At 41.5% G+C, this 24,790-nt stretch overlaps 1 long non-coding RNA gene across 9 annotated transcripts in view; it reads left to right on the forward strand.

The window, feature by feature from the left end:
* Nucleotides 1-24,790, forward strand: part of LOC110544626 (uncharacterized) — a 52,878-nt gene that overhangs the window by 3,919 nt on the left and 24,169 nt on the right. For 3 of the 9 annotated variants that reach the window (XR_009588476.1, XR_009588478.1, XR_009588473.1), the window contains exons 2-7: nucleotides 1,467-1,689; nucleotides 8,587-8,738; nucleotides 8,977-9,080; nucleotides 10,357-10,411; nucleotides 10,774-10,869; nucleotides 13,032-13,098. This is a non-coding gene — a long non-coding RNA (uncharacterized LOC110544626). Of the gene's footprint in view, nucleotides 1-1,466; nucleotides 1,690-8,586; nucleotides 8,739-8,976; nucleotides 9,081-10,356; nucleotides 10,412-10,773; nucleotides 10,870-13,031; nucleotides 13,099-19,551; nucleotides 19,668-20,103; nucleotides 20,169-24,790 lie in introns of all 9 variants that reach the window. The other 6 variants (XR_009588477.1, XR_009588480.1, XR_009588474.1 and 3 more) reach the window with 4 other exon arrangements.

Below are 24,790 nucleotides of genomic sequence, written 5' to 3' on the forward strand. Positions count from 1 at the left end.
AACGATAATAAAAACCCTAGGCCCTCTTATTTTGAAATAGTGTGGAAGGGTCGGAATGAAACTCAACTGGTACTTCCTTAGCATGAACAAAGCCATGGGTTCGGTCATAAGATGTGGTATGGTCAACATGTTTGTAACCCTATCATTCAGGAAGTAAACAGAAGGAAGAGGATTCAAGACTCTCCTCAGTTCCATTCTTAAATTGAGTCCTACCTGGACCACGTCTACCCCTTCCTTAAAAGAAAAATAATGTAGAGACCAAGAATGGTGGGACATGCCTGCAATCCCAGCACTCGGGGAAGTGAGGCAGGATTGCTGTGAGTTGGCTACAGAGCAAAATCTTGTCTCATAAAACAACAACAACCCCCCCAAAAACAAAACAAAACAAAAAAAAACCCCTATATGGGACACAGAAAAATTCCACCTTGTCTTTGTAAAGCGATCTGAATGAACTTAATGAACTTGTTTGTTTTTCAAAATAACAAAAAATTTTACAATATAAAATTTGCTGTTTCAGACTAGTTGTACAAAATCATCAACAGATTTTTGTTGTTTTTAAAGGAAGGCGGTGGGGGTGTTTAATGTTCCGGCTTGAGTTTAGCCAAACTTGCTTATCTGCAATACTAAATACTTAGACATGGCTAGAAGGGAATATTGTAAAGAACTGGTGATGTGTTTTTATTTATTTTTTTTGGGGGGAGGGGGTGCCGAGATAGGGTTTGGCTGTGTAGCCTTGGCTGCCCTGGAATCTTGCCATGCTGGTCTCTGCCTCTGTGATTGCTGGGATTACAGGCGCGCGCCACCCCGCCTGGCTGTAATATGTTTTGAAAACTAACAAATAGAGCACTATAAAGAGGTCATAGCATTAAAAGTACCTTTATCTCAACAACAAAAACCCAAAGCAGAAAGCCCACCATCCATGAAGTTAAGCCTGACAACTACCTTTACTGATAATGTAAACCATGATAATAAAATTAATAAAAGCAGAGAGCCACTACTTTAAAAGTTGTGCAAAAGTTTAGATGATACTACATCTTTTGCTGCTGGGTCCTCTGGGTTAGGAACATTTTTTTTTTTTAAACAGCCTTGCAAAACTGTGGGTGTACATTACCCCCAACCTGCCTACATTAAAATATACCATTTGGTAAATGAAATAGGTCATGAAATACACTTCAGATGTTACTACCTGTTATTTGGATTATTTTAAATTTAAAACCCCTTCCCCAAAGGTGGAATCCCTGAGGGTCAGCAAGTAGTGCTTTGATCTCTGGCATCGTTCCTCCCCCAATCCCCTTTTTAGGGTTTTGCGGCTAGGGCTGCGGAAGACTCGGGCTGACTTCCAACTTGCTGGATAGGCAAGAAGAACATGAGCACGTGCTCTTCCTGCCTCCTTAAAGGCTCTTCTCGGTTGATTCTGGTTTAAAACCGGGAAGTTGCTCTGCCAGCAAACCCCGTTTGCTCTAAAGATTCCTAGGACTCGACCGTCTCGTGGCCCCCAGCTCGCTCCACTCACGCCAGTGGACCGGCCAGGATCCATTTCCGGGTGACCTCACCACTACGTCGCCGCCGCCACGGTCTCTCGGGAAATGTAGTCTCCCTAGCCACTCCTCAACCCCCTCCGGAGGAAGCTGCTTTTCCCGCGTGTAGCGCTTTGAGCGCGAGTGGAAGAAACGGAAGTGATGTCCCGCGGTAAGACAAGGACCTGGGGCTCCCCCCTCACCCCATCCCCGAGCTGAGCCGCTCCTTGCAGCCCGTGCTGCTGTGCCAGATGGTGGCGCGTAGACATTTTCACAGTGTAATCTCTTCCTTAAAGAGCCTCTTAGCTGTCGCTCAGATTTGAAGAAGGGAGTGAAAAAAATGTTAACATTTTTTCATTCTGGTTTTTAATGCACCGGTGAATCAGGTGTTCTCAGACTTTGTGGGAAGGAGGCCAACTAGTCAAGCAGTGGTATAACTTATTTCCGTTCCGTGTTTATGGCTCATTTGTTTTGCATTTAATAGACTTCTGTTCCGGGTGTGTGTGGTGGGGGCGGGGGGGGGCGGGATAGTCTCGTAGTTTAGGATAACCATTGAACGTCTGATCCTCCTGCCTCCACTTCCCCAAATGCTGGGATTGCGGCTGGCGTTACTGCTTCTGGTCTTTATTTCTTAATTGGTGTATTTCTTTATTTTTGAAACGATTGCTCGCGTGGCTGAGGCTGGTCTGGTTGTTCCCTATGTAATGCAGACTGGCCGACGGTTTGTGGGGATCGTCCTGCCCCAGATTCCAAAGTACCAAGATTATAGACCTAGCAAACGAAACTCATTTTTCATGTTTTCATTCCTAACAGAGCAGGTTGTAGATTTTTGGGCTTAAAGGTGCCAGGTGAGCTTAATATAAAGCTCCGGGGATCCCCATTTTTGGAAATATTTTTCTGTTATAACACAGCCATACTCACTTAACATGTTTGTATCCAGCTGCTTTGGTAAAGCCTTTACATTCCCCTACTTCATTTACCAGGGATCCCTTTTATCATCTTAGAAACTCAGTAAGCAGCAAATGATAATCACAGCCCTTGACATTTGAGGCAGGAGGATCACAGTGTGTTTGAAGCTAGCCCGAGATACAGAGCAGGCTCCCCGCCCCCACACACAAAGGGAAATAGAGAGAAGCTTGTTTATTGCTTTTCACAAGTTGGTTATTTTATTTTATTTTATCTTATTTTTTGCTTTATGGCAAGTCTGGATTGAACATTGGCTGTGATCCTGCACTGGCCCCATGTGCTGCTAGTTAAAGAGAGGCCTGTTGACTGGGAATGGGCCTAAGGGCTGGTTTTAAAACCAGGACTGCCTCTTTTGTTACGGAAATGGACCTAATGGCTGGTCAATCCTGGTGAACAAACATTTACACCCTGGTCTCAGAGATACTTCCCTCTAACAGTCCTGGTTATGTAACTGCTCATCTTGGAGGAGTTTTAGGAGCAGGCCTCCTTTAGCTAACTCTGCTTTGCAGGATCGAATGTGTCCTCAGCAAATCTGTTAGTCAATCCCTTCTAACATTAATTTTATCACTTTGAGCCCACACTGGCCTCACACACCTAAAGATCTGCCTGCCCCTGCAGGAATATTCTTAGTTTTAATGGCTCTGTTACGGCACACAAATACAACAAATTCCATTTAATAAACTTCGTACTCATGAACGGATTTTTCCATTATTTACTGCTATCAAAGTTGTAAACGTGTCCATCCTTACACCCTTTTATATATCCTTAAGTACATACTTGGGGATATATACCTAACAATGAATATAATAAACCCAAGAGAAATAAAAAGGTGAAAAAAGGTGACTATGACATGGTTTCTGCCCTTCCATTTAAATTAAGGTGACAAACACAGAGGGTAACCAGAATTCAAGGTAAAAACAAACAGCATTCTTGCTGTTTTGTCCCTCAGTTTTGTTTTTGTTTTTCAACACAGGGTTTCTCTGCATAGGCCCAGCCATTCTTGGTCTGTATACCTGACTGACCCTAAATTTAGAGACCCACATGCCTCTGTCTACCTGGGAGTAAAGGAGCTACCATCCAGACTTCGAAATTCTTTAATAGCGTTTCAAAGGTATGCCAATGTTTCAGTGCTTACTTTTGTTGTAGACTTGTTATCCAGCAGAAAGTAAGTAGAAACCATTTGCCCTGGAGGCAGAGAAGACCTAAAGGCTGGATTCACACCTTTCTTTCCTACTATTTCAACAAACAAGGAGCGGAAGCCATTCTTTCAAAAGTAAAATGGCTGATTATCAAGGTACTCTAATCCTTCCTGGGTTAATTTGCACTTATGGTTTCTGTTAGGTTGTGCATCTCAGTGTGGAAAATACAAGCAAGCATCAAAAGAAGGTATTTTTCTGCACCCTGACAAATCAGATTAAAACAGAAATATTTTCAGCCTGCCGTGGAGAGAGTAGACCCTAAAAGGCCACTGGCCCCTTCCTCCCTCCATTCTAAAGCTTACTGTTGCTCTCCTGGTCTAAAAGGAGATAAACAAGTTTCGTTTAAATTGGTATGAATTATGCTTAGTGTTACTGGATATTAGACATTTGAGTAGGACAAATATAGGTGTAGAAGCCAGGTTTCCCTAAGAGGAGAGAATATGAGGAAGCCTTTCCTAGGAATGAGAAAGGGGAAGTGGAAATGGACCTTGCAGCTAGTGGTTCGTCAACCAAATAGCATGGCATAGCTAAGCCCCAAAACCTTGATGCCTGGTAGCGAGGTTATCAGCAGTAAGGCCGAGATCTCATAGCGGGGATCTCATCTTCGTGAAAGATAGGGGCAGACAGGCAGCTTTAGAATGGAGGGAGAAAGGGGCCAGTGGCCGTATAGGGTCTACTCTCTCCACGGCAGGCTGAAAATATTTGTTTTAATCTGATTTGTCAGGGTGGAGAAAAATACCTTCTTTTGATGCTTGCTTGTATTTTCCACACTGAGATGCACAACCTAACAGAAACCATAAGTGCAAATTAACCCAGGAAGGATTAGAGTAGCTTGATAAGCAGCCATTTTGCTTTTGAAAGAATGGCTTCCGCTCCTTGTTTGTTGAAATAGTAGGAAAGAAAGGTGTGAATCCAGCCTTTATGCCTTCTCTGCCTCCAGGGCAAACGGTTTCTACTTACTTTCTGCTGAATAACAAGTCTACAACAAAAGTAAACACTGAAAAACATTGGCATACCTTTGAAACGCTATTAAAGAATTTCGAAGTCTGGATGGTAGCTCCTTTACTCCCAGGTAGACAGAGGCATGTGGGTCTCTAAATTTAGGGTCAGTCAGGAATACAGACCAAGAATGGCTGGGCCTATGCAGAGAAACCCTGTGTTGAAAAACAAAAACAAAACTGAGGGACAAAACAGCAAGAATGCTGTTTGTTTTTACCTTGAATTCTGGTTACCCTCTGTGTTTGTCACCTTAATTTAAATGGAAGGGCAGAAACCATGTCATAGTCACCTTTTTTCACCTTTTTATTTCTCTTGGGTTTATTATATTCATTGTTAGGTATATATCCCCAAGTATGTACTTAAGGATATATAAAAGGGTGTAAGGATGGACACGTTTACAACTTTGATAGCAGTAAATAATGGAAAAATCCGTTCATGAGTACGAAGTTTATTAAATGGAATTTGTTGTATTTGTGTGCCGTAACAGAGCCATTAAAACTAAGAATATTCCTGCAGGGGCAGGCAGATCTTTAGGTGTGTGAGGCCAGTGTGGGCTCAAAGTGATAAAATTAATGTTAGAAGGGATTGACTAACAGATTTGCTGAGGACACATTCGATCCTGCAAAGCAGAGTTAGCTAAAGGAGGCCTGCTCCTAAAACTCCTCCAAGATGAGCAGTTACATAACCAGGACTGTTAGAGGGAAGTATCTCTGAGACCAGGGTGTAAATGTTTGTTCACCAGGATTGACCAGCCATTAGGTCCATTTCCGTAACAAAAGAGGCAGTCCTGGTTTTAAAACCAGCCCTTAGGCCCATTCCCAGTCAACAGGCCTCTCTCTAACTAGCAGCACATGGGGCCAGTGCAGGATCACAGCCAATGTTCAGTTCAGACATGCCATAAAGCAACACCCTTTCCCACTTGGGGCGAAAAGCAGAATTCTGCCAGATGGGAAGATCCCCCCCAACAACAACTGTTTGAAAAGAACAGTAGTGGTATACTAAAGAATTCTGGCTTTTCGGGCAATAGTGGTGCATGCCTTTAGGCCCAGAACTCAGGAGGCAGAGGCAGACAGATTTCTGAGTTACAGGACAGCTTGAACCAAACCAAAATAATAACAATATTAATAATTCTAGTACTTTCTTTGCTGTGTAAATCTCCCATCTGCTGAAGTGGCCAGACTGAATTTCCAGTAGAGACTCTTAATATTTATATTATTCAAAGTGTAACCTGGTATCCAGGACTTAAAACAGGTTTAAGGATTATAGCATATGTTGAATGCATAAGCCTAAGGTATATATAAATTAGTAAAATCTGTTGCTTGAGGCCGGCTCCTGACTGAGCATTAGCCAGCGCTGGAAAAGCAGTAGTAGAGAGCATTTCCTTTATTAATCTCAAAGTTTGTGGAGTCATTTCTTACTGCAGAAAGAGATTATTTCTATAACAAAATAAATAAAAAGAGGTTAATTGGCGTGGTTGCCCGTGCCTGTAATCCTGGCATCTGGGACGTGAAGGCAGCCTAATCAGGAGTGTGGAGTCATCTTCGCTGCATGGAGTTTCAGGCTAGGCTGGGTTATCCCTAAAACCCTGTCTCAAAACAAAGAAAACGTCTCAGATGAATAAAGGACTATATAATGGTAAATATAGCTGGTGTAATTTTTACAGAATCAGAGCTCCTATTTGTACTTATACATGAAAGTGGGTAGGAAAAAAAATATGTCCCTTGTGTATATTTTTGGAATCCTGGATGGCTTTGGTTTTGTCCTTAATAGAGCTGTGGGTCTTAGTTTACAAGGGGTTGACAAGACATTGTACAGTTACAGCATGGTACTCTAACACTGACCCGTATCTTCAGTATCTACTCCCACTGAGATGAAGTTTTGCTACTTTTGTTAGCGTGATAATAGGTAGCTTAACTCAGGACTCTTGGACTCCAGTGGACTCAGGTTCACAAATCTGTACCCTTGAAGCAGCATTTGTTTTATTTTAATTTTTTCAGTTCTTGTATATGACTTAAAGTTCTTTTCTTCTTCAGTGAGGTGACCTTGACGGAAGTGGAGTAAATAGAAGTGATCGCAGGACTTGGAAGCTGATGAAATTTGTTTGGAAAAAAGCTGGCCTGGAGCATGGCAGAAGGGAGTGATGGAAATATAAGCTTATTGTTTTCAGAGAAAGGCATTCCCAACTAGGCAATTGCAGGCATTTTACCGATTACAGTTTATACTTAACATTTATTTCCCTCTTAGGTCATGTCCACATTCCTTCACCTACGCTTGGCTCTCCGATTAAACATGTTATAGTAATTCAGAGTGAGTGGCAGTGGCTGCTTGTGGCTACACAGATCTTGCTCTTGTAATTAGCAACTTTAGAAGATTCAAACTTTTCAAGGTGTCTGCTATCTCCCCAGCCCCCCAGCTAGGCACCAGACTTTGCCCACCTGTGGTCCTAGCCATTAGTAGATTAGAAAGCTGATGCATAGTCTACAGCCATACCATGCTGAACACACCCAGTCTTGTCCGATCTCTGAATGTATGTGGTGGGTGGTGGATGATTCAGCTTAAGCCCTGGGAATCTGCTTCTTGGCCTTTCTGAGATTTAGGTTGAGGGATTGGTCCTGGAGAAATAGGAAACCTAGCAGTTTTAGCTGGTGCCAGCGTCATCTGAAAACAAGTTAATAGCCTGGGCTTGGGGGTCGTTGCTGAGTTACTAGATTTTGCGGTTACTTTTCAGGCTAAGCAGCTGGAAACTAAACATGCAAGCAATAGGATGCCTCCTTTAAAAAGGATACTTGGGGTTCTTTGGCTTTTTCTGTGACATTCCTTCTCCCAGTTATCCCACCAATGTGTCTTGGAGGTAGGAGACTAGTCCCTTTTAATAACAGCAGCTGCTGTGTCTCACTACAAAACTGGCAAGGTGATTGAATTACAAATGGCAGTGCTTAGTCCAGAACCTAGCTTTGTGAATCACATACTATCTAATGACAATTAGATGAAGGTTTGTTACCTTTCAGGGCCTCTCTTTTGGTTCCTATGAGATGAGGTTGCTAAGGATGGCCTTGAAATTTCAGCTCTTTTGCCTCAGCCTTTTGTATGCTCATGACAGCATACATATACCGTAATATGTTGTATTGGATTGTTTTGGTCAGGAATAGGGATTTATAGACTGCCAGATACAGAAAGCTTGCCAAGGAGTCAAGCTTCTCTCTCATTCATAGATAGGGCTAACGAAGCCTCAAAGGAAAGACTTACATGAAATTAAGTTCTTAGGTGAGCGTTCATATACGTTTGACATTTTGATTATTTACTTGATACTTCTCTACCCAAATGATTTTCTTATTATTTTACAATGCTGGGAGTCAAATTCAGTCTTAAAAGTGTTTGGTAAGCAGTCTGACCCTCGTCTCAGTCTTCTAGCCTATAGGAGGTTTTTGTTTATTGTTTTGTTTTGTTTTGTTTTGTTTTTGAGACAGGATTATTGTGTAGGTCATCCTGCCTTAAACAATCCTCCTACCTCAGTCTCCAGCACGCTGGGATTGCAGACCTGTGCTATCTTGCCCATTCAAAATTAACTTTACACATTAAAAACAAACAAACATGAAAATGCTAGGTCTGGGAATCACGGAAGGAAGACCTCAGATTCAGGTAGTATGCAAAAACAAAGAGTGTTTATTCTACAGAAATTGCCAGCATGCAGGAGCCCCCATTCCATAGAATGGTGACCAGGAACTGAGCATGCAGGCTCAATTTAAAAACAGTTAGGGAATGTCCCAGTGTGATTAGGTAATCTTTACGTTGATTCGTTGGTGCTCATCTAGGGGATTTGGGAGAACTCATGATTGGTTCTGTCCTTGGGGCACTTCATGAAGTGCCCAGGTGACAAAGTATTATTGAATATGTATATTTTCTAGGACAAGCGATGGTGGTGTATGCCTTTAATGCCAGCACTCTGGAGGCAGAGGCAGGAGAGTGAGTTCAAGGCCAGCCTGGTCTACAGAGTGAGTTCCAGGACAGCGAAGGCTACACAGAGAAACCCTGTCTCGAAAAGGCAGAAATGGTTATGGTAAGAGTAAAAAATGCTATTTCTAGTTATAAACATTAAAATACATTTATTCATTTACTTGTGCCAGGGAGCAAATCAAGGTTTGAGACTACCTTTGAGACGGGAAATGAGGCAGGAGAAGGCAGGGGGAGTCTGTGTTTTGGCTACATAGATGCCAAAGGAGGAAAAAGTTGAAAGTAAAGCTGTATTTCAGATACCGACTGTTACTTTTTAATTTGTTTCTTTTCCCTATCTCCAGATGATGCTATCAGAAATTATGCTGCTTGTGAAGAGAGAAATTAAGCTCTTTTGGTCCAGTGAGGTTATTAAAGAATGTAATTTTCAAATCCCAGTAAAACTTTGGTAAGTGACTCAGTGGCTCTACTGAGCAGTTAATGAGAAGGGACAAGGAAGGTGGTCTTACTAAGCATCAAACGGTTCTTCACATTTACCCATTATCTAAAGATTCCAGCTATATTAAAATATTCCAGCTATATTAAAGAATAAAGAACCCTACCTCCTTTTCTTTTACATTTTTATAGACATAGGAGACTGCCCAAGATGATGGTTAGTTATGATAGTAGATAGATTTGGTGAGCTTTTCTTGTTTTCTTTTTCTCAAGACAGGGTTTTTCTGTGTAGTCCTGGCTGTCTTGTACTTGCCATATAGACCAGGCTGGCCTTGAACTCAGAGATAGCCACCTGCCTCTGCCTCCTAAGTGCTGAGATTAAAGGCGTGCGCCACCAGTAGATAGATTTGAATTCAATCTAGAAGTGATTTATTGCCTACTAAAAGATTTTTAAAAATCATTTTAAAGATCAATACTTGTATATGTGAGAGAGAGAGAGATAGGATCTCAATATGTAGATTAAGCTGGTCTAAGACATAGCATTCCTGCCTCAGCTTCCTTATCCTTGGTAAAGTCATAAGCCACCAAACCTGGGCTATAACAGTTTTGAGATCATATTTTCCTGAATGACACTACTTACCATGATATAAAATATTAGTACATATCATCACCTAGGATGCTTGTTGAACATCCAGATTGTTGAGCAATCAGAATTTTATAATTGGTCTGTTCTCCTCCTGCCTGGTGGCTGCCTCGAAGCAGCCCACAAAGTCAGGAGTGGCTAGAGACAAGAAGCATGCCTGGAATGGCCAGCAAGACCCCTACAGGTATCGCACAAACCTGGCTAGTTCAACTTTACTTGCAGAGAACAAAGAATATCTACCCCTAGGGGAGTGGTTAGGAGGCTCCAAGAAGAGGTGAGCATAACTGGCTGAAACTAGGCACTTCAAGGATGCTTGATCTGCATTATACAGCATGCTCCAATCATAAGAGTGGAATGTCAGTGCTTGATTAACAGATGGGTGCAGGGAGGGGAGAGCTAGCAGGAAGCTGTGTCAGAGGTCCTATATCAAGTGTGGTTAGGGGAGTCTGAAATCTAAAAGCACTTCCCAGATGAAGTCAGGCGGAGAGCAGGGACCCTGCCTAGGGCAGGGAGTTCTGCCTTTACCTCCAAGCTTGTAATGGCTATCAGGTACAGGCAGGAACTACAACCTCAACCAACAGGGTACTTGCAACATTGGTCTAGATTGATTTAAGATTTGTCCTGTTTACTGAGGTTTCCTCCTCAGACACACCAGGACACCAGGATGAATCACTGTTGGCTTGGATGCCTTTGGGAGGCAGGTAAGTTGTCACTACTTTTATTTGGTAACAAAAGGAGAGTGTCACATGTGGCATTTCCAGCCTTCAATGGTAGTATGTGCTTGGCTAACTTCATTTAACGTAATTTTTTATATCATAAAGGGAAAACTCCAGTATAACACGTATGATACATTATACATTTAGTATTTACTCCTTTGTCCGGTAAGGGCAGGGCTTTGTTAATGCCTGAAGTAATCTCAGGTCCTTAGTAAGCACGCACTACCTATTGAAGAACAAAGGATGACTGGATTAAGCCAAGCAGTGTCTTCTGTTTTCCTCCTTCTTGCCACTGTTTTTTCTGTTTAACATTTCCTTTCGTTTTTCTTTTCTTTTCTTCTTTTTAGAACCTCCTGAGTGCTGAGATTACAGGTGTCAGCATGTCCATCTCTGCCACCATCAACACCCGCCATTGCCTCTTCATGAAATGATGTCTGACCCAGGTGATTGTGGGAGGATCATAAATGGTGCAATCTTTTTGTTGACCCTCTTTGACTAGATTATAAATGGCTATGGGTGGGGAGGGGTGGGGGCGGGTGCTACTAGGACTCAAACCTAGGTTTTGGACATACTAAACAATTCTATCACTGAACTGTATCTGGCTCTGAGGAAGATATGTTTGAAAAATGGTTTAGAATTTACCAGATCCTATGAGTGAGTGACCTCAAAAAAGATAGTCTCACAGTGATAACGGTAACAGAGTAAGTAAGGTAAATAGAGACATAGAGGCTGACGTTGACCTCGCTTCCTGTCAGGAAGACTCTTAGAGATGCCGTTTCTAAGCATAGGCCATTTGGCACAGCTATACATCATTCTCAAATGGTTTAGGTAGACCAGATGCATCCCATTCTGATCCCCACTGCTGAGGGCCAGAAGAGCCAAAATGGCTCCCAAGGAAGGTAAGCCCCTGTTTCACATTTGTTTTGTGTTGGGGCTATGCCTAATTCTGTGCCCTGCCTCTGAGTTAGACTTCCAGCCCCCCAAGCTTCTGCTTGGTAGAAAGCTTTGTTGAAACGTGGTCGTGGTCACGTAGTATTGTCTGTGGCCTTTATGGCTATGACAGAGTTGAGCAGGTGTGTGGGCTGTGTGCTCTGCAGATCCTCAAATATCACCATTTGGACTTTTCAGGAAGTTTGGTTGTTGCCAGTGGAGATTAAATCCTCTTCCCACTTTCTTTATAGGGTATTGCCTTTACAGCTGATCCTACAAATTGAAGCCAGTTTGCTTCTGAATTTCTTCCCTGGCAAATGGAGATCACAAACATACACTGACACAGCAGGGCACAGTAGTTCCCTCCTGTAGTCTCAGCATAACCGGGTATCGCTTTAGGAAGATCAGGATAACAAGGCCAGCATGAGTAACTTGAGACCCATCTCAAAAAAAACAAACAAAAGCATTTTCAGACTAGATATTTATACGGAAAGAACATTTTTTTTTTTTTTTTGGATTTTCGAGACGGGTTTCTCTGTAGCCCTGGCTGTCATGGACTCACTTTTTAGACCAGGTTGTCCTGGAACTCACAGAGATCCGACTGCCTCTGCCTCCCAAATGCCAGCATTGAGGACGTTCTTAGCCATGCCCGGAAAGAACTCTTGGTTATGCCTCACTGTAGCCAACTAGTTTATTCTATATGGTTCTTCCTTCTTTTCATGGATGCCTTTTAAAATCCAGTTATTCACAAGTCTCCAGAAAGTTATAACTTAGGGTTTTCTTGTTTTACTGTCTTGTTTTTTTGTTTTTGAGACACTGTCACACTACGAAGCCCTGGCTGACTTGGTACTTGCTATGTAGACTGCCTGGTCTCATCTTAAAGATTCATCTGCCTCTTGCCTCCTGAGTGCTGGGATTAAAGCTCTATACTACCGCACACCCAGCTTTACCTGGCTTTTAAAAAACATTTAGAATTTATTATAACATGTACGTACATGCACACGGACTATGTGATAATTGAATGTTTATTCCATGATGCCATTTATTGAGCATGTACTTTTGAGACTTAGACATGTTCCCTTTTGAATTTTTACCAAGAACCGGAAGGGTTGTGCATTACTTAGTTGCCGCCTCCATCCCAAAGACGAGTTTTCCAAGTATACGTAATTTTACCTAGACCACTGCTATAAGGTTTGGATTTTGGTTTTTTGTTTTGTTTTGTTTGTTTGTTTGTTTGCTTGCTTGTTTTTCTCTCTCTTTTTTATCCTCCAATGGTACTGTGGTGTGTTGCCCAGACTGGTCTTAATTTCTTAAGTTCAAATGATTATATTACCTTAGCTTTACTAGTTGTAGGACTACATACACTGTACAATACTGGGTCTTAACAGGATCGGAATAGTTCTGGCTGTCTTAGAACTCTCGTGTAGAACTAACCACAGGCTGTCCTTGAGTTCACAGACCTGCCTACCTCTGCCCCTTGAGTGCTAGAATTAAAAGGTTATGCCACCACGCCCAGGTTAGGATGGAATTTTTAAGTGTCCCGTGATGCAGGGATCCTTTGGAGATGAGTTTTATTGCTAGGGAAGTGGAGGATGTACCCTTGAAGGAGCCGTTGTGGCTATGACCCCTTCTCTCTCTTTTCATCAGCAGCATTCTACTTTCTTCTCTCTGCCAGGATGGTTTTCCTTGCCGCAGGCTGAAAGGAACAGGGCCAGATTGGCCGTGGATTGAAACTTGGAACTGTGAGTCAAAATAAACCTTCCCTCCTTTTAAGTTGTTTGTTTCTTATAGCTTGTGATAGAAACAGTAAGGTTACTAACCACAGTCAGCTTTCCAATCAGTGGTAGAATTAGATCTTTTTTTTAAAAAAAGATTATTATGATTAATTAATTTATTTAATCACTTTACAGCCTGATCACAGCCCCCTCCCTCTTCCCTTCCCAGCCCACCCTCACAACCCCTCCCCCATTCCTTGCTCCCCATTTCCACAGAGAAGAGGATGCTCCCCATAGGTACCTACCTACCCTGGTCACAGCTGGAATAACCTCATTCTCTCCCACTGAGAAGGCAACCCAGTAGTGGGAAAGAGATCCAAAGGCAGGCAACAGAGTCAGAGACAGCCTCCTCCAACTCCATTTGTTAGAGGACCCACATGAAGAACAAACTGCACACCTAGTACATATGTATAGGGACCCAAGTCCAGCTCTTTGGTTGGTGGTTCGGTCTCTGTAAACCTTTACGGGCCCAGGTTAATTTACATTGGAGGTTTTGTCCTTGACCCCTCCCTCAGGTCTTCCCCCTACTCTTCCGCAGGACTCCCCAAGTTCTGCCTGTTGTTCAGCTGTGGGTCTCTGCATCTGTTTCCGTCAGCTGCTGGGTGGAGCCTCTCAGAAGACAGTTACGCTAGGCTTCTGTCTGCAAGCCTAGCAGAGTGTCATTAATAGTGTCAGGGATTGGTTCTCTCCCATGGGGGTTCTAAAACTGGGCCAGTCCTAGGTTATTCAGGCCACACTTTCAGTGCATTAAAAGATTTTTAATAAAGCCTGGTTGTTTTATTAAAAAAATCTCTCCTTTTCTAAAGAGTGGTACGTTTTTTTTTAAATAATTTTATATTAGAATTAGATCTTAAAAGCATAATGAAAACTGCCATTTTCTTTCTAACCCCCTCACCCCATGCTGAAGGTCAGGTGTGTGTCCATGCGCATGCTTTAGCAGTGAGCTACACCCACAGCCCTCTCAGTTTCTTTAAAAACATTTATTATTATTATTATTATTTTCTGTGTATGTGTGTTTTGCCTACAGGAACGTATGCACCACCATACATGTATGGTGGAATCCAGAAGAGGGGGCTGGATGCCCCGTTCTTAGCCACCACGTGGGTGCTGGGAACAAGACCCCAGGAAGAACAGCCAGTACTCTTAACCACTGAGTTATCTTTCCAGCCCCCAACCCCCCTTGCCGCATTTTCGACTAAAGCATTTGAAAGTTTTGGGTTTTGTTTTTTCTTTTCTATTCCTTTTTTTTTTTTTAAGGGGGCGGGTTGCTAAAGACTGGCCCTAGAGCCTTATGCATGCTAGGCAAGTACTCTAGTGGTGATTCTGCCACCCTCCCTCCCCTAATTTGAGACGGTGATCCTACTTAATTGCCCAGGCTGATATGCACAGATAGGAATTGGCCTTTCATGAACATGGACTAGCAAAATAGAATTGAATTGTTTAGAAATACATAACTGCTAATTGGAATCAGGAATCAGAAAGCCAGTTTTGATAGGTCCCTATATAATTGCCTTTATCCTTCCCTGGTGTGTATCATGTTGTCTGGGGCTCAGTAAGCAACAGAGGAATGAACTGGTGATGTTCTTCAAGCTAACACCCTTCTTTGCAATTTTTCTTCTATATTACCTCTCTCAAGGGCAGCTATGTATACACTTTACAACACTTTTCTTCCTATCTTTTCTCTCTCCTTTTAAAGAGATGTATTTATTTATCTTTATGAGCATGAGTGTTTTACCTGCATGTAGGTATGCATACTGTGTATGTGCCTGATCTCTATGAAGGTTATAAGAGGATATCAGATTCTAGTATGGTATCTTTGTAGGGGCTGGAAATTGAACCTGAATGCCCCATAAGAACAGCAAGTGTCTATTAGCTGAGCCAGCTTTCCAGACTTCTGACCTAATCTTTTCAAGACAGATAACAGGTTTATATAGCAATAGGTATTTATGTTCAAGCAGAACAAATTAAGAATATTTCCCCCTTACCCTGTTTTCTGTTTTGTCTTAATAGCTAATAGTATTAAGATGACGGGACTTCTGTGAGGTATAGGAAACTGCTCACTTTTTAGAGTTTTGTTTTTGTTTCTTATGCAGGATCTAACCTTTATTACATAGTTTAGCCTTGAATCGTTGGCTTGAAACAATCCTATTGCCTTAGTCTTCCATTCAATCGGGTCTACAGGTATCTGACTGTGACTAGCTCTGTAGACTTTTAATTCCAGGTGAGAACTAATAACTGGCCAGGCATGAGGGGTGCGTGCTTTTTATCCCAGCACCAGGAAGCAAAGGCAGGTAGAGCAAGTTCCAGGCCAGCTGGAGCTAAAATAGTCATAAGTATTCCAGTATTGCTATTTAGACTCACCCCAGTTACTGTTCTTTCTTCCTCTCTTTTCTGCTGTCTTCATAGAGGTGGAATTCACTACTTTTACGAGCTAGGCAAACACACTTCCACTGAGCTACACTCCCAGCCCAAAATGCTCCCTTAATTGTATTTACATAAAGGAACACATAGTTTCCTAAGATTGGATGCACTGTACAGTCCCTCTAGTGAATATGAGAAGAGCCATTTTTCCACAGTGATACCAGCATAATGTAATAAGTTGGTTTTTTAATTATTATTTTAATTAACTAATTATAAGCTGAATGTGGTGGCTCATATCTGTAATCTCAGCATTTGAAGGCTGAGGTTGGAATAGTGCTGCATATGCTGGTTTGTGTGATCCTGTTCTCCAAAATACAAAATAGAGGAAGGAAGGAAGGAAGGAAGGAAGGAAGGAAGGAAGGAAGGAAGGAAGGAAGGAAGGAAGGAAGGAAGGAAGGAAGGAAGGAAGGGAAAAGAAAAGAAGAAAAGAATTTTTTTTTTATGTAAAAGCAAAACATAATCTCCTTTAATATTTTACTTTGTATTTCCTTGATTGCTAATGAAATAAAACAGGTAAAAGTTTCTTGGCTCTTCTTTTGTTTTTTTTTTTTCCATTTTATTTTTTAAAAGTTATTTCATTTATTATTTGTCTTTGTGAATGAATGAGTACAGGTGCTCATGCGTCTGCAATGTTTAGAGAGAACAGAGAGTAACTGATACTTGATTCTTCTCCTCTCTCATTGAGGCACTCTCTTGTTTCCCCAGCGACACTGTTTATATTCCAAGCGTGCTTGTTTTCATTTTCACTGCTGTGCACTCCAGTATAGTTTTACTGTCTGTACTTACTATCTCACTGTAGGTGTGCTGGGGCTAAAGATTGGTTCCCCAAATCCACCTTTTAACCTAGTTGTCACCTTTCGTTGCTGAGCCATCTCTCCAGCTCTGGGAATGGAGCCCATGGTCACAACCGTAAAGCAATTTGTGTTTCTTACCCTGAGTTGTAATTCAGTTTCTTTGGTGCTTTGTTTTGTGAATTTGACTTTTATTGGGGTTTAGGGGGATGGGAAATATCACCTTGGGAGTTAATTGTTCCTTTTTGATTTGGTTTTAAGATAGGGTGTCATTGCCTAGGGTGTCTTGAATCTTACTATGTTGTCCACACTGGTTACAAACTCAGGGCAATTCTCCTGTCTGACTCTCCTACATGCTGGGATTGAGGTTTGAGTTACTAGGTCTTGGCCCCATACTGCAGTTTATTATATCATGTTTCGGGTATTTTGTCAGGCCTATCCTCCAGCTTCCATGTGAGTGCTGGGGAATCAACTCAAGTCCTCTGCAAGAGCATCCAGTGCTCTTAGCCACCCTCTCCTCCCCACTATAATTAGTATTTTTAATGTCCAGCATATTCACGCCTGGGAGTATACTAAGGGGATCTGAAGATCGTGGTACTACTGAGTTGCAGAATCTTTCCAGTGGTCTGCCTCTACCAGAATATACTGTTCTCCCAGCTCTGTCAGCTCAGCTTGGCTACTGCTGGCTTACGTTCGCATGCGCTTTTTACCAAATTTTCCTACTGGGTATGATAGGAGGTTAGGTTTTATGGGCTGTATGTGTCCTGCTGCCGTAGCATGAAAACAAATACAGGCAATGGACAAATACATGAGCGCATTTATGTTCCGTCAAAACTATTTCAGAAAATGCGAGGGAGCTGTATCTGTGTGAGACTGCAGTTTGCTTGCCAGTACGTGCTTTATTATTTTGTTCTTATGCCTTGTATTTATGTTTTAAATGTTCATACCTCTGATCCTGCACTATAACCTTTCTCTCTATATATATTTTTTGCTATAAACGTCCTTAAAAGATTTATCTATTTTCTGTGTATGAATGTTTTGTCTGAGTGTATGTAGTACATCACATGACGGATGTTAGACATCTAGAACTGGAATTATGGAACCTGGGCCCTGTGTGTGAACAGAAAGTGCTCTTCACTGCTGAGCCATCTCTCCAGCCCTTTCCTTGTAAAGTGTTGGGAGTTTTTCTCTTTTAGTTGTTTGATTTCTTCTCTGAGGCTCTGGCCTGGAACTCACTATCTAGTTCAGTTTCACTCCCAACCTGAAGTGATTCTCACGAGTCAACCAGAATGAGAGGCGCTACTGTGCCCAATGGGGGTGGTTTTATCAATTCAATTTTTTTGCTACTGATGACCTATTTCCCGCATATCAGCTTTTTCATTTCAAAGGACATAGTCATTACCTAACCTAGATGCCCACTGTTTCATTGGTATCATGTGCTAGGCTACGGAAATTATTTGATACTTCAGTGTAATTCCAAGGAGCTGCACTCATTTTGCTTATTGTTACAGTGACAAAACACTGGCAAAACAAACAAACAAAAACAAAACAAAACTTGATGAACAAACATGCCGTCTGGGGAAGCCCCTACAGCCCAGTCTCTGCGGAGAAGTAGCACTTCCCATGGGCCAATCTAGTGCAGAAAATCAAATGGGGACAACTCCTCCATTAAGGGTCCCTCTTCCCAGGTGTGATTAAAAACCACAATTAGAAGCTGTAGAAATGGCTCAGTGGTTAATAGCACTGAATGATCTTCCCAGAGATGTACTGGGTTCAATTCCCAGCAACCTCACAACTGTCTATGGTGGGATGCGATGCCCTCTTCTGGCCTGCAGGTGTACATGTAGACAGAACATTCAGTCATGAATAAATAAAAAAATAGCTATTACACCATTTGAGAGGGTGCTTTTCTCAATCCATATTTCATTGTAGGAACCGGCTTAAGTTTCTGGACCTTATCTCTAGTGTAGTTTCATGGTTGTTTTAGCTCATCTCTGCTTCCCTGTACATGTCAACTTGCTTCTGCTACAGAGGGGTGTCCTCATACTGTGTCCTTTACCTCCTAACACCTTATTAAGGCTTTTTCTTCGCTCCTCACTTGAGCTTTTGTGGTCTGGGCATGGCCTTCTTGCTACCTGCACCTTTCTCTGAATAGATTATGTGCTTTAGTTTTCATTGCTCTCCGCTGTCTTTAGTTGTTTCCTCATGGATCGTGACTTTCTTGAGACCAGAGGTGTAGCAGTTCCTACTTGTCAAGCCTACGACATTTTTTATATTTTCTATATTCTATATATTTGTTATATGTGAATTCCTTTTCTCACTATGTAGATGTCAAAATTGCCACCGCCTAAAACAATCCACCTGTTGTAAATAGAACCAGTATTATTTAATTACTTTAAACCCCAAAAGGCAACACAGCCTTGGAGCAGTATCATATCTGACTGTCTTTGGACCTTGACAGTCTCACAAATAACTCTGCAATCTACTCTTTTAGCACTTTCTTGCTTTCTCCCTGCTACTAACCGACTTCCCCATCCTGTTTACTGTATTATGGATGTATGGCTTCTGCTTATTTATAGCTCTTGAGTCATTCCTTTGCAAACTGGTTCATAACTTGATCTTAACTCTTTCATGATTCTTCCATGGGCTAGTATTTTCTTTCATATATCCAATTACCCCATTAGCTGGCTTGTTTCCTTGTTTTTGTCTTTTTATTTTTGAAATAGTATCTTGTATCACAACTGGCATCAAAGCTGCTATGCTAGCTGAGGCTAACCTCCCATTTCTAATCCTCATGTCTCTGCCTCCTAAATATGAGATTATAAGTATACACTACCATACCTAACTTGTGTATATGTTTATTTATTTAATGGTGCTGGGAATTGAACCTAGGGTCTCACAGATACTAGAGAAGTATTCTAATACTGAGCTATATTCCAAGTACTTGTTTTTCACAATTTTAAATTGTATAGAATTTTGTTGCCTTGTCTCTGTTTGAGAAAAACTTTCTTGGCATGACCAGAATTAGGCTGTTGGTACATGTCCTTGATTTTTATTATTTAATTTTTTATCTGACCAGTGTGAGTTTGAAAGATGCATGGTTAGATAAAATAATATTTTCTTAGACACCCTTGTTTGACGGTTTTTTCAAGTTTCCTTAGAATGATTTTTGGGGCCTGGTGGTATTAGCACATGCCTTTAATTCCAGCACTTTCAAAGCAGAGGCAGGTGGATCTTTATGAATTGGAGGACAGCCTGGTCTACAGAGTGAGTCCAGGACAACCAAGACTGGCTGCAGAGAGAATCCCTGTCTCGAAAAACAAGGTAAAACAAAACAACATCAGTGATATTGTTTATTGAATTCTGTATTGATTTAAATCTGAATGATTGGACCAATATAACACTTGTTGAAGCAACTTCCAAGTCTCTCAAAGACTCACTTTCTTATGACAAGTTGTTGTTTGATGGGTTTGAGTATTCCCCCCCACCCAAGGCTAATTTTATACTCTTTAACCCTAAGCTGGCTTAGGCTCCTGAATGTTGGAGTACTGACGTTATAGGCATGCACCACCATATGTGACAGGTCAGGACAGTGCAGAGCTTACTCCATCTTGTATTCTTGCTGAGGCCATTTTATGTTTAACTGGAATTTGGTCTCTTTGGAGAAGCCCATGGACAATTACCAAACTATTCTTGGAACCCAAGGTCAGGATGTCCTAGCTAACTTATCTTACCTTCAGTTAAACTGCCTGTTTTACAGGAACCCCTCCAGCTTCTCGCTTATCTCAGCTTCCTGCCTGCTATGCAGAAAATCCTCCCCTCCAGGTAACTGATTATCTTAGTGACTGTTAATGCGCTCGCCAGAAGGCCCCTGTTCTCCATTCCCCAATGAAGATGCCAGGACACCAGGACATGTTCTTTGCCTTGAAAAACTTTGTGCTCTTAACACTCAGCTATTTCTAGGTGCCCAAATACTTTGGCATAGTCTCAGCCAGATAGAATAAAGATTTCCAGTTGGCTATGAACTGCCTGAATGGGGTCATCTCTGGGCTACCAATAGGACCTGCGCACCCAGTTTGCTTACTTGGCTCCTCTTCATCCTCTTTCTTTTCCTCCTTCCTTTCCTAGCAAAATTCCAGATTTTTTTTTTATGTTCTTCAGAAATATCAGAAAATGAGTCTAAATTTACACTCAGCTGGACAGTAGCTCAGTTTCCCGGCATCCATGCACACCTGGGTTCAATCCTACCTTGTGGAAGCAGGGTTCCAAAAAGAAATACAAGAAGCCAGGTGGCTGTGTGTATACCTTTAATCCCAGCACTCAGGCAGGCAGCGGTAGGTAGAGCCCCACTGTGCCCGGCTATTGTGCTACACACACACACACACACACACACACACACACACACACACACACACACAGAGAGAGAGAGAGAGAGAGAGTAAAAATTTCATTTCTGTTGCTTCAATTTTTACTTTCACATTGTACAAAAACAATTCTATTGGCTTTTTTACTATGCTGATTTCATAATGAGATAGTTGTCTTAAAGATGGAGGGACCAAGCCGGGCGTGGTGAATCATGCCGTGAATTCCAGGACTCAGGGAGGCAGAGGCAGGCAAATCTTTGTGAGTTTGAGGCCAGCCTGGTCTACAAGGCAAGGCCAGGATATCCAATGCTACACGGAGACCCTGTCTCAAAAAACAGAAAAGTGGGGGTGGGGGGAAGGCAAGGATGACTTTGAACTTCTGATCTTGCTTCTATTTCCCATGTGCTGTGATTACAGTCTTCCACTACTATGTTTTCAGTTACCGCAGTATAGTCAAGTCAATTTATTGAAAATGATGTCCTCCTGAGCCTCCTATCACCTGTCCCTGTTATTCTAGACGTTTTAAAATGGGTTTGGGGTTGGGTTAATAGGGTGGGGGATAATACTATGTCTCAGCAGGTAAGGCCCTTGCTGTGTGACATTCAAGCCTAATGTTTACCAGCCTTTTGACCTTAGAAATCAGGGAAAGGACAAAGGAGATAACTGACTCTACAAAGGTGGTCTCTGACCTTCATATAAGTTTCTTGGCACATGCCTCCCCAACCCCACATAAAATTTTATTTTCTATGTGTGTGTATGTAGATATGCAAGTGCCCTGGAGCTTGTTACTTGTGAGCAGCTAGACTTGAGTACTAGAAACTGAATTCTTTTCTCTAAAAGTACCAAGCACCTTTAAGCACAGAGCCACCCACTCCAAACTTTTTCTGTATTATTATTTTTTACACTGGCCAGGTCCGACCTATAATCCCAGGTCCATCTTTTATTGCCGTGTTCTCATTTTCTCAAGGAAATATATGGACTCATTGGTTTATGTCATTATATTTTCCTCTGACAATGTGGAATTGCATGATTGTATAGGAATTTTATGGATGTTTATTACCTATACATTACAATTCCTTTATGTGGAGTCATTTCTTATATTAATGTTTTGGTTGTATTCTAATCATATTTGAAAGGTGGCTGAGGGTTTTTTCATTTTTATATAAGAGTTTTAAAAATTATTTTTGTTTTTATTAATTACAGTTTATTCACTTTGTATTCCCCCCCCCGCACCTCCCTTCCTCCTCCCCTCTCAATCCCACCCTCCCTCTTCCCCACCCGTGTCCCTCTCCCAGTCCACTGATAGGGAGGTCCTCCTCCCTTTCCCTCTGATCCTAGTCTATCAGGTCTCATCAGTAGTGGCTGCATTGTCTTCCTCTGTGGCCTGCTAAGGCTGCTCCCTGCTTGAGGGGAGGTGATCAAAGAGCAGGCCAATCAGTTCATGTCAGAGGCAGTCCCTGTCCCCATTACTATGGAGGCTACTTGGACTCTGAACCTCCGTGCAGGGGTTCCAGGTTATCTCCATGAGTGGTCCTTGGCTGGAGTATCAGTTTCAGAAAAGAACCCTGTGCCAGACATTTTGGATCTGTTGCTGTCCTTGGGGGCTGAGGGTTTTTGACTGTGTCCTTTACTGTGTAGAAGGTTTTTAAGTTTAACTTTATGCAGTAATAAGCTCTTCTTCTCCTATTATTTTCTGGGCAGTTAGTCTTCTCTAAAATATTTTATTTAAATACTGCTTTTTCCCTTTGTTTCCTTGTACTAGTTTTGTGTGTGTGCGTGTGTGTGTGTGTGTTGCTGTCTATTGTCTTCAGTTTTGCATTAAGATCCTTGATGATTGGTTCCATTACGAATTTTGTTAGGTGTTTTTGTTTTGTTTTTTTGTTTTTCTCCTGCTGTATTAAGGATTGATTCTAGGGCAGATTTTCCACCACTCCAGTGAAATCTGTACCTCCAACCCTCTTTTACTTTTCATTTTGAGACAGTGTCAGTAAGTTACGCTACCCTTCCCACAGGCCCTATGTTTGAGATTCTTCTAAGTAGCTGTGATTAAGGTTGGCTTCTTTTTCTGTCAGCATCTCCCTATGTGTACTAGCCTGGCCTAGAGTTTACTATGTATCTATAATGGCCTAGAACGCTTATACTTTTGGTTCAGCATGTCTATTGCTAGGATTACAAGTTTGTGTGACTACACCTGGCTCTATGTTATTTCTAATTGATAAGCTTTTTGAAAATTCAGTTTTTCTTTTTGGTTCTATTTTTGAGACAGGGTCTAATGTTAATGTAGTAGTATTTCTTAGCCTTAAATTAATAATATAACCAAAGATTACCTTGAACTCTTGGCTTTATACAGTTTTCAAAAATTTCTTCTACATTGCTATTCTAAGAAGTATTTTTTTGTTGTTGTTGTTTTTGTTTCAAGTCATAATTTTCTTATGTATTCCTGGCTAGCCCTTGAACTCACTGTATAGACAATGCTGTCCTGAAATAGCAATTCTGCTTCAGCCTCCTCATTACTGAGTTAACAAGCATGCACTACCATGTCCTGCACCAAAATTGTTTTAATTTATATTTAAGGGTCATTTCTTATCTATATTCCTAAGACATTTCCTGGGTCTAGGAATAGTGTCAGTGCTATAACAGCTCATCAGTCTGATTTCTCATACCATAATAAGACAAGTCTGGCCTACTTGTCCTGCCTCTTAGTAGTATATATGAAACCAATTTTCTAAAAACTTTACTATGCACCATGACTCACAGAATGTTCTTTTTTTTTTTTTTTAAGATTTATTTATTATGTATACAGTGTTCTGCCTGGATGTACATCTGCATGCCAGAAGAGGGCACCGGATCTCATTATAGATGGTTGTGAGCCACTATGTGGTTGCTGGGAATTGAACTCAGGACCTCTAGGAAGAGCAGCGCAGCTGTTGCTCTTAACCTCCTAAGCCATCTTTCCAGCCCACAGAATGTTCTTATAGCATATAAAGATCAATGACAGTGCTAATGTACTTACAGATTAAACATTTAGGGGCATAAATGTCATCATTCTGTTGATATTTGAAAAGTATTTGTTAGGTTTTTAAGTATGTGAATTTGTGACATGCTTAAATCTATTGTGTCTCAATGACTTCTTTATTACAGCCTCCTTACATGGCTATAATAATGCAATACTTTCCTTTTTTGTTTGTCACACTTCACCTTAACATAATATCCTTCATGTTCATGGATCAAACACTTTTCTTTCCTTTTTTCCTCTTTTGGTCTTTTCAGTCAGGTTTTCTCTGTGTATCCTTGCCTGTCCTGGTCTCGCTTTACAGACCAAACTCACAGTGCTGTGATTAAAGCCATGTGCCACCATGCCCGGCTAGAACAAGTGCTCTTAACCACTGGACCAACCACCTCTCTGGCCCCTCAAGTACTTTTTTTTGGGGGGGGGGGTTGGGAATGGGTATTTCTGTGTAACCTTGGCTAAACTGGACTCACTGGGTAGACCAGGTTGCCCTCAAGCTCAGAGATCCGCCTGGGACTAAAGGCATGTGCCACCACACCCTGCTGCAGTAGAGAATTCTTTACATTTTACAGTGAAATTCATGAAGTTGGCTATCAAGTACAAAGACACAGTTCCGTGGATGGCTACACTTTCCAAATATGCCCAACTTTGCACTTCTTCTTGAGTATTATGAAAAAACAAACAAAGCAGGCATGGTGACACACGCCTTTACTTCCATGCTTTGAAGGTAGAGATAGGAGGAATGCCAAAAGTTAAAGGCCAGACTTTCAACATAGTGAGACCCTATTTCAGAAAGACAGACAATAAACTATCAAAAGTAAACGATGTTGTTACTCTAAGTGCAAAATCTTTTTGCTTCATGGCGTAAACTTTTCTACCTTGGTTGAAATTATATCAACATCGATTAACATCGTTTGTTTTGGCTTATTTTGTGTAATTTCTGGAAATTGTTTATATGCCGATTTCTAAAAATTTGCCAATATTTTTTTTTTTTATTTTGTTTGTTTTCTAGAGAAGGTCTCATTATGAAGCTTGGGCTGTCCTGGAATAACTGTGTAGCCCAGACTGGCACC

Source organism: Meriones unguiculatus, chromosome X, assembly GCF_030254825.1.
Source record: "Meriones unguiculatus strain TT.TT164.6M chromosome X, Bangor_MerUng_6.1, whole genome shotgun sequence".
NCBI classification, from domain to species: domain Eukaryota; kingdom Metazoa; phylum Chordata; class Mammalia; order Rodentia; family Muridae; genus Meriones; species Meriones unguiculatus.